Source organism: Hippopotamus amphibius, chromosome 6, assembly GCF_030028045.1.
Source record: "Hippopotamus amphibius kiboko isolate mHipAmp2 chromosome 6, mHipAmp2.hap2, whole genome shotgun sequence".
NCBI classification, from domain to species: Eukaryota; Metazoa; Chordata; class Mammalia; order Artiodactyla; family Hippopotamidae; genus Hippopotamus; species Hippopotamus amphibius.
The window spans coordinates 32,535,974-32,545,748 of NC_080191.1; the positions used below are offsets into that span (position 1 = coordinate 32,535,974).

At 42.2% G+C, this 9,775-nt stretch overlaps 1 pseudogene; it reads left to right on the top strand.

Annotated features, from left to right (window-relative positions):
- The first annotated feature begins 311 nt into the window (after positions 1–311).
- On the top strand, positions 312–1,893 carry LOC130855998 (inositol-3-phosphate synthase 1-like; annotated as a pseudogene).
- Positions 1,894–9,775: the final 7,882 nt, after the last annotated feature.

Genomic DNA, 9,775 nt, shown 5'->3' on the forward strand with positions numbered 1-9,775 from the left:
AATAAAAGGAATTGAGTCATCCCTTTACGGGGGACATCCTCTTTACAAGAGATGTCAGTCAGGACCTCAGCTACCATAAGACAAAAGGACTAGTTCTCACTGAAACGCCCAATCGAATAAATATTTTCATGGAGTCTTAGGTCTAGGAGGATATGTTTGATTCAAACCAAGCTGAATTTAAATTGTCGTGTGATATCTTTTAAAATGAAATTTTACTTTATGACTGACTTTATAGCTCTATAAAAAGCTTCATATAAAGTTTTACTTAGCCGTCCGCCGCTGTCCCAGCTGACTCTGCGCCGCTCTTCGTGATGGAGGCCGCAACTGAGTTCAGGTCGAGAGCCCAACGGGGTCTACAGCCCGAGGCCATCGAGGCACAGGAAGTACCGGACGACGTGCGTCAGCCGCGAGGGCGGCGTCCTCAAGGTGCTCCCCACGTCCTTGCGCTTCACCTCCGGGACGGCCTGGCAGGTGCCCCAGCTCGGCGTCGTGCTTGTTGGCTGAGGCAGGAACAACCACTCCAGACTGACGACTGCCATGGCGGCCAACCGACGGCGCGCACCGGCCGCAGGGAGGCCAACTAGTGCGGCTGGCTGACGTAGGCGGGCTCCGTCAGCCTGGGCCTGCAGGCCGAGGCCAGGAGGTGTTCGTGCCGTCCAGCTCGCTGCTGCCCATGGTGGCGCCCGGCGACTCGTGTTCGAGGCTGGGACGTAATCGTCTCTGAACCTGGGGGAGTGGATGCGGTGCGCACAGGAGCTGCAGGAGCAACTGTGGCCTCACCTGGAGGCCCTGCACCCGCGGCCCTCGGTCTACATCCCGAGTTCTTCGCAGCTAACTAACCAGAGCGCGCGCGCTGACCACATGGTGCTGATCACGCGCGCGCGCAGCAGCAGGAGCAGATCCCGAGCGACAGCCGCGACTTCCGGTCCCGCACGCGGCTGGGCAAAGTCAGCGTGCTGAGGGCAGGGAACACCGAGCGCTTCTGCGAAGTGGTCCCGGGCCTCAGTGACGCCAAGAACCAGCTGCGCACCATCCAGCTGGGCCTGGGAGTGTCGCCCTCCAAGCTCTTTGTGGTGGCCAACATCTTGGAGGGCTGTGCCTTTCTCTGTGGGTCCCTACAGACCAAGCTGATGCCTGGTGCCCTCGAGCTTGCATAGCAGAGCCGCGTCTTTGTGGGTGGAGACGACTTCAAGTCGGGCCAGACCAAGGTCAAATCCGTGCTCGTAGACTTCCTCATGGGCTCTGACCTCAAGACCTTGTCCGTGGTGAGCTGTAACCACCTGGGCTACAACGACGGACAGAACCTGTCGGCGCCGCCACTGTTCTGCTCCAAAGAGGTGTCCAAGAGTAGCATGGTGGATGAGACGGTGCACAGCAACCCGGTCCTCTACTCACTGGGCAAGGAGCCTGACCACTGCGTGGTCATCAAGTATGTGCCATACGTAGGCGACAGCAAGCTGACGCTGCACAACACCTGCAAAGACTCGCTCCTGGCTGCGCCCATCATGCTGGATCTGGCGCTACTGACTGAACTGTGCCAGCGTGTGAGCTTCTGCACCGATGTCGACCCAGAGCTTTCATCCAGTGCTGTCCCTGCTCGACTTGGCTTCCTCTTCCAGGTGCCGCTTGCACCACCAGGCAGCCAGGGTGTCAACGAGCTCTTCCGCTAGCGCAGCTGCATGGAGAATACCCTCAAGGCCAGCGTGGGACTCCTGCCGCAGAATCACATGCTTCTGGAGCACCAGATAGAGCGCCCTGGCCTCAAGTGAGTTGGGCTTGTGGCCACCATCTGCACCTTGCAAGAAAGGACTAGCGCCCACCGCCCCCACTGGCTGTACTGGTGATGCCAACAGGCACTTGTAGGCAGAGGCACCCCAGATGCCCACCACCTAAGGCCATGCCATACAGCTCCCCCATAACGCTTGTCCCCATTGCTTCTCAGGACCCAAGCCTTCCAGCCCCCCAAAGACAATAAAGCTAGTGCCACTATCAAAAACAAAAAAGTTTTGCATAGCAAATCAGTAGATTTATGATCACCACCACCAGAACCAAACGTTTAAGCTCTTTAATCAAAACAACACAGCTTTCTTGGTTTTATTATTTTTATGCTATGACAAACAATACTGGATTAACAAAACAGAGTTTATTTAAACTATGTTATTGTTATGTGTGAAACATAAAACTAAAAAAACAAAAAACAAAAAAATTCTCAGTCACCATGAGAAACAACAAGGGATAGGAAACAGACTCATTCCTTCTCCTCCTTTTACTATTAATTCACTGACCACCTAAAACAGCTGAATTTACATGCTGTTAAATTCATATTGCTCTTAGAATCAGAGGATTAGACTGAGAAAGTCAAAACAAGTTACAAATTTTTAAAAGTGATACATACTACAAATACCACAAGATCCAGAAAATATCATCATGATTTTACCTTAGGCTAATTTTTTAAAAACTTCAGAGTAGCAAACTGCACTCCCTTAGGCTCACAAAGGCATTTGTAAGGATGCAGCAATGCCACCCAGCGACGACTCTCACTGGATGGAAGTTGGTGCTTTTAAGTGTATTTAAGTGAATACTCCCTCTTTAGTCCTAGGAGACTCAGGTACACAGTCACCCACGTCTCAGTTTGCCTGTGTCTGCACAGGCAGCCATCCGGAGATTGCTCAATCTAGTCCAAACCTGCACAGGCCAGGAGCCACTATACCAGGTATTATAGGACTAAATCTTTATGGTCCCCCAGGAAGTTATGGAAATAGCAATTAAGTTATTTTAAGAAGTTACCGATCAGCAGTGTGACACACTGAAGGCCAGTCAGTCAGAAGGGAGGAGAGAGAACAGGGGGTGAAAAGCAAGTGAGTAGTGCCTGGCTGGAAATTCCCTTGGTTGAAACTGAATCTTGGAGAGCGGCAGTAGCAGTAGGTGTGTGTGGGTGTATGTGAGAATCTGTGTGTATTAAGTGACAAGCAGCACAGATAAGCCTCTCTGACTAGTAGCCCGATAGAATACATTTTGCTGTGAATTCACCTCTGATCCAAAAGCATATTATCTTTTCTCTCATGTGGGAGGCTCTCAACTAGCTTGTTATACCTCTAGGTACTCAAAAAATATACTCTGAATAATTTCTCCCTGAAAAAATTCCTAGTGCAAATGAGAAAATTTTTTGTAGGTAGAGAGGAAGCAATTTTTACCTCATTAGTTTCTGCCTGATCCAGGTGCTATTAAATTCTACCTGCTGATTAGAGTTGCAATGTGAAAAGAGCTTCCCCCAAATATTTCTTGAATTATTCATCCTTAACCCTAATATGTATTCTGGTTTTAGTGAATGGTTGAATCTGGTCTCGCAATTCTAACTTACAATTAATTAGAGCACTAGTCAAGCTGACACTGTAGACAAAAACAAGAAAAAAATCATAAATTTGACTTGCTATTGTGTTTTGCCCATAATTTATGATTTTTTCCTTTAAATATCCCATTTAAAAGTGCTTTAAATGTGATGCAATGCATTATATAACTGAAAGTTTTATCTTTAAAACATTTTAAAACAAGTTATTTTAAAAATTTTTTCCAAAAATAAGTTTATTGGAAAGTCACATATTAATTGTATCTTTTATTTGTAAAACATTTTAATTTAACCCACCTATTCTATCTTATTTTCCACGTAGAATTGCAGTAGTCTCAGAAAGAAGAAAAGTTATTTGAAAGAATCTTCTAAAAAGTCCCCATCACAACTACCTTCATTAATTCTTCCCAGTATTTCACAATTTTCTTTGTACAGAAATTCTTCCTAATAAATATGTATTCTATTCTTGGGTATTTATGATATATAATGAAAATCATACAAGTGCTAATTATCACTACTATGGCAATCACATTACAATATATAAATGTATCAAATTAACATGTTGTACACTTCAAATTTACATAATGATATCTGTCAAATATATTTTAATTTGAAAAAACATACCCAAGATCATTTTCTGAGGTGAAGCTTTCCTCTGTAAAGTAAATAACTGTTTCTTATTTCTAGGTCTTCATTGTAAGCTAACACAAACTATTTTATCTACTTAAATATTCATTCATTTGTTCATTCATTTGATATTGAAATCCTTCCTTGATTCCAGAAAAGCTTGGGGCATTTTACAGATTTAAAGGACAATTTTCAGGATAAAGCACAAAGGAAGGCAAAGGCAAGTAAGTATTTAAATATTAAATAAATGAGCATCATTATAAAAAGAAGAACAAATGCCTTCAGATATAAGACAGTGAATCTTATGCAATTTACCATAAGCTGGCTTCATTTTTTAAAGTTCTAAGATGGCTGCAATGGTGAAAATCATTAACTGAGGTGCCAGAGCTTAAAGATAACCATACCACACATTCTCAGCGTTCGATTGCCCACACTACTTCAGGGACTCTTGGGGAGTGGGCTGTCATTGGGTAGTGCCTCAACACGACATGTCTAGTACTACCTGGAGAGCAGGGGGATGGAACAATAGGGTCTTTTTGCTTAAGAGACCAAGAAGTATCATGGGAAAAAAAATCACTCTGGAGAAACAGAGGGACAGGGCGTATGTGCTGGGATCAAGCACTGCGGGTCATGGCAGAGGGGCAGGAAGCATGTTCTCTCCACATTGGTGAGGCAGCATACGATGTGACAGGAGAGGGCATTTTATGGACCACGTGAGCAATAGCAGCACGGTAGCCTGGGAAGTGAATCAAACCAGCTCATTGCAGGTGGTGAATGTGGGTGGGGCGGATGGAAACTGCAATGCTACAGGATGACCTGGAAGAGAGCCTTTTTATAGGCTTCCCCTTCAACCTATACCCCAAATCTGATTGTTCTCAGTATCCCTGCCTCCAACACCCTGGTCTAAGGCACAGTCTTCTCTTTCTGCATCTCTGCAATAACCTCCTACCTACCTTCCTTGCTCCCACTCTTAATCCCTCCTAGCTTGCTCTCACACAGCAGCCAGACAGCTCCATTTAAAATATATTTAGGATCATATCATCCTTCCACCTGAAATTGTTTATAGCCTCCTATTACATTTAAAATAAAGTCAACCTTCCTTACCATGGCTTAAGCGGCGCTCCATGAGCTAGTCCCTGGACACATCAGCAACCTCATCTACCCCCTTCTCTTCAGTCAAACTGGCCACCTTGTTCTTGTTAGCACACCTGACAGGATTTTACAATTGCCTCGCCCTTTGCTTCAAACATTCTTCCCACAGATAATCACATCCTGGTACTTCACTTCAATCAAGTCATCAGACGTTTAGTGTAGTGCTTGGCTGAGGAACCAATAGGATGAAGCTCTTATCTATGGAATCATGACTGAACACTTCACATAACAGTTACATTGTATTGGGTATTATAAATAATCTAGAGATGATTTAAAGTATACGGGAGGGTGCGCATAGGTTATATGCAAATACTACACCATCTTATATAAGAGACTTGAGCACCTGAGGATATTGGTATCTGAGGAGGGTTCTGGAACCAACCTCCTCCAGATACCAAGGGATGACTGTACTATCTGTCTTTGGGTTGACTGTATATGGGTTGAACTTACATCACTGGAAGGTAAGTTCCATGTGAACAGGAACTTTGATTCCTTCCCCACAGTATCACTTGCACTTAGAACAGTAATTGGTACTTATGGTGCTCAAGGTTTACTCATTGGTTAAAGGAATGACTAAATGACAAATTTTTGCTATGACAGAGTAATTTAAGGAAGGTTGAATTTTCCAGTTCGTAAGTGGAGATTCAACGGTGGCAAAATCTATCTGATATAGTCTGATGAAATACTTTGAGTTCCTAGCACTGCGAACTGATATTTGAATTTGAATGTTTAAAAGTCATCTCAAAGCAAAAATCTGCACTTGATCTTCCCCCAGAACTAGTGTTTCCTGTCTCATTAAATAGTTCCACTCCTCTCTCCAGTTGTGCAAGTTCTCCGTGGTCCTCTTTCCTTCTATTAGAACACTCTTCCTCTTCGTCCTATCTCATGCCAACTCCTTCTTAGCTCAGTTAAGTTCTACTCATTCTTCAGATCTGTAATAGGCTATCTTCTACGAAAATGGTCATTAACAATACTTCCAGTCCCCTATGAGCTTGCCCAGAACCTTGCCTTTCTCTGTAAAGAGGCAGAATCAATGTCCCCTTCCCATGACCCTGGGTTGGCCTTTGTGGCTGCCTTGAGAACAGAATGTAGTAGAAGCAACACCATGATACAGCTTGTCTGTCTCTTTCTTTCTCAGGATGCGTGGACCTAGAACCCAGCCATTATGTGTGGGGAAATCCAGGCTTTATGGAGAGACCACCTGTGGGTGCTCCTGTCAAAAGTCCCAACAGAAGTCTCCACCTACAGCCAGCTGAGTGACTAAGTACTCAGAAGACTCTGATTCCAAGCCTTAGAATCCACCTCCCACCCACCCCCAACTCCCCCACCTCCCAACAACACACACACTGGGCCTCTGGATCTTCCATTTAAGCCTCCAGAAACCATGGAACAGAAACAAAAAAATATATCTTCTGTGTGCTGACCAAATTCATCACCCACAGAACTTATGAGCAAGATAAATGGTTGTTTCATGCCACCAAATTCGGCCAATTTTTTACCTAACAGTAGATAACTGAAAGAGATCTCACTCAAAGTTCCTTTCTCAAAGGAAGCCTTCTCTAGCTGGGGCAGAACCTTCTTTCAGAATTCTGTATACCTCTCTCTCAAAGGAAAATTTTATGTTTATTTTTGTAATTATTTTAAATTCTTAAGTATGCTGAGTCTATCTTTTGCTCACTGGTTTCCATCTTTTGACTTGATTCCTTAAATCAAATAAAATAAAAAAGCAAGATGTTGAGGGTTTTTTTTATTATTTTAATGTGAGTGACAATCCCAGGTAACCTATTACCCAAGATCTATAACTTTCTTTAGGTTAAAGTCTACCATTCATTTACCATTTCTCTATCTTAGGTATCATATTTGCAATATTCTTTTATCTCACTGAGTGACGCTGTAAAATTTTTAAATACTACTTAACATATTAATATATACTTTTATTAGCTAATATTAGTAATATTTTAATACCTTCAACTACCTGGTAAAGACTAAACTATTTAATGATCTCATTTCTTATTCATATCCAAAATTTTGTTTCTATAATTGCTCTGATTATGTTAGAAAATACAAGAAAATACAACCTCTTCCCGGCATCACGAAAATTCATTTTAGGGTTTCCTAATGACCTCCTTTAAGATATTATAGTAAGAACATGGACCTTGGAAATAGAAACTCCTAGATTTAAGTCTTATTTGAGCCATTCAATAGCTGTGTGATCTTGGGAAAGAAACTTACTTTTTTAAGGCATATTATCTTCATGAGATGTAAATCTAGAAGTTAATAATATCTACCCAGTTCATAAGGTAGTTATGAGAAAATACCCAGTAAAAAGTAGTTGTTTAACAAGTGATAAGTAGATACCTTATCTTGAGTCACATATACATATATACTTTTAAGTTGCATTATGTCATCAAAAAATATACAAAAGAAGTGCACAGATTTACCATCGGCAACTACAAATGATAATAATTAGTATTAAGGCAACTAAAGTCAAATTGGTTTTGTGTAGAAAACCTTCCCAAAAGATAGATTAGCCATACCTTTTTAAAGATACATGCTTAAACTTAAATATGCTAATGGAGCTATACTTCAAGTTCATCTTCTGGTGGATCCTAATTTTAATGTCATTTCTGTAAATACTTTTCTGCTATATTTGCTTTCTGAAAGAATTCAAGGACTTGAAAGTAGGTCACTTATTGGGGAGTTGTTCCAAGGAAGTAGAAAAAGAAAAAAAGGCAATAGAGACTTTGTTACCACTGATCCTCTGAGAGGGGTAGAAAATGCCTCCCTGAAATTACTACTCAGAGAACCGGAATCTGGAACATTCATCTGCTGTTCCCATCATTACCTTTTGGATGAGAGCTGTCCCTGGGGGCTTTCTAACTCCCCCTGCACTTCTGAGGTACACTTACTTACGGGCCAAGCAGGGTGCCGTGGAATTAGAGAAGACCCTGGAAGCACAAAGGTATACCATACACTCTGAAGATGGAGCAGCTGCCAATACAAGTTGAATATGAGCTCATACAAAACTACCACCTGGGCAATGGCTGAGATTGGAGGTAGACCAAGAAGACGTGGTAGGGGCCAAAAAAGGCGTTTGCTGTAATACACACTCCTTGCACCTCTCAGACCTGCTCATGCCTCACGTTGTCACAGATTTATTGAAAGGTATCTGAGAAATACTAATTAGTAATCAGGCTATAATTAGTATTCATCATCTCCTTATTCCCTAGTCTGTTCTAGATTTCCCTCAGTTCTGCCTCATCTTCAGCTTATCTGGCAGGACGACCCAGACCTTCACTTCTGAGGCGTCTATGCCCTTGGTTCTTTGTTCTTTGCCAGGCTTTGCTTGTTGCAATTGTCCATCGTTATTATCACCCCTGGCAGTACCAAGAAACACTCCAGCAAATCCAAGTTCTAGACATAATTCTTGCTTCCATATGTAACAACAACCCTATTGCCTCATGAAAGAGGACACATAAATTATCCCTGCCAGTGCAGTACTCCTTTCTATGCCCCCTGGTCCCTTGGCATGAGAACTCCTAAGTGACCAGATGGCAGTTTATAGTTTCGGGTTCAATGGGTTAGTTACTGTATCCTTTGTAGGAAACACTCCTTACCCTCCACCCCCCAGGAACCAGGATTCCAGCCTAGCAGAACCTATAAGAATGAGAAACATAAAATCTGCAAATGAGTCACTGGAAATGATGGGAGAACATCATTTGACAAATCAGGAATCCAGAAAAAAAAACCCAAAACTTCTTAGCTTATCTTGACCTGCAAGAGTCCTAGAATTCTTATTTTGAATTAAGAAGGACTGTATAGTCACAAAAAGATAAACATATAATTCTACTTATACACAGTACCTCAAATTCTTAGAGAGACAGAAAGTAGAATGGCGGTTGCCAGGAGCCAGAGGGAGAGGGGGAATGAGAAGTTACTATTTAATGGTACAGCATTTCAGTTTTGGAAGATGAATAGAGTTCTAGAAATGGAGGATGGTAATGGTTGCACAACAATAGTGATGTACTTAATACCACTGAACTGTTCAATTAAAAATGGTTGAGGTAAATTGTATGTTATGTATATTTCATGACAGTTTTTAAAAATGGGGGAGGAGAAAGAACTGTATACTAGTCTTCTCCAAGCACCTTTGAGGGGGCGGTTGAGAACTGGAAAGAAAGCAGCAGCCACATTGGAGTTAGAAAGCATTAATGTGAATCTCATCTTCATCACTTCTTAAAGAGTGACCTTTGGCAAGTGATGTAATTATCTGAGACTTGGCTTCTTTTAATTTGCAATGTGGAAATAATAATGATATCTACCTCGCAGTGCTCTTATGAGAAGTTTGTGTTAAGTGAGAATTTTTAAAATAAATTCTAGAGCTCCCTACGTTCAGAAAGTATTTTTAGTGTTATAAATAATGATGATAATGATAAAAAGTTCAGCTCCAGGAAATTCTTGACTTTATTCTAAGCTCTACATTCTCACATTATATATTGTTATCTTCTAATCACCTTCCATATGTCGAGTATAAACTTTCATTACCTCAAAATGATCATTTCCAGCCTGGGAGTGTACTTGCCTCTATGACCAGCTTAGACTTTATGGTGCAAAATTATGCTTGCTATCCTTTACTCCCAAAACGTTCAT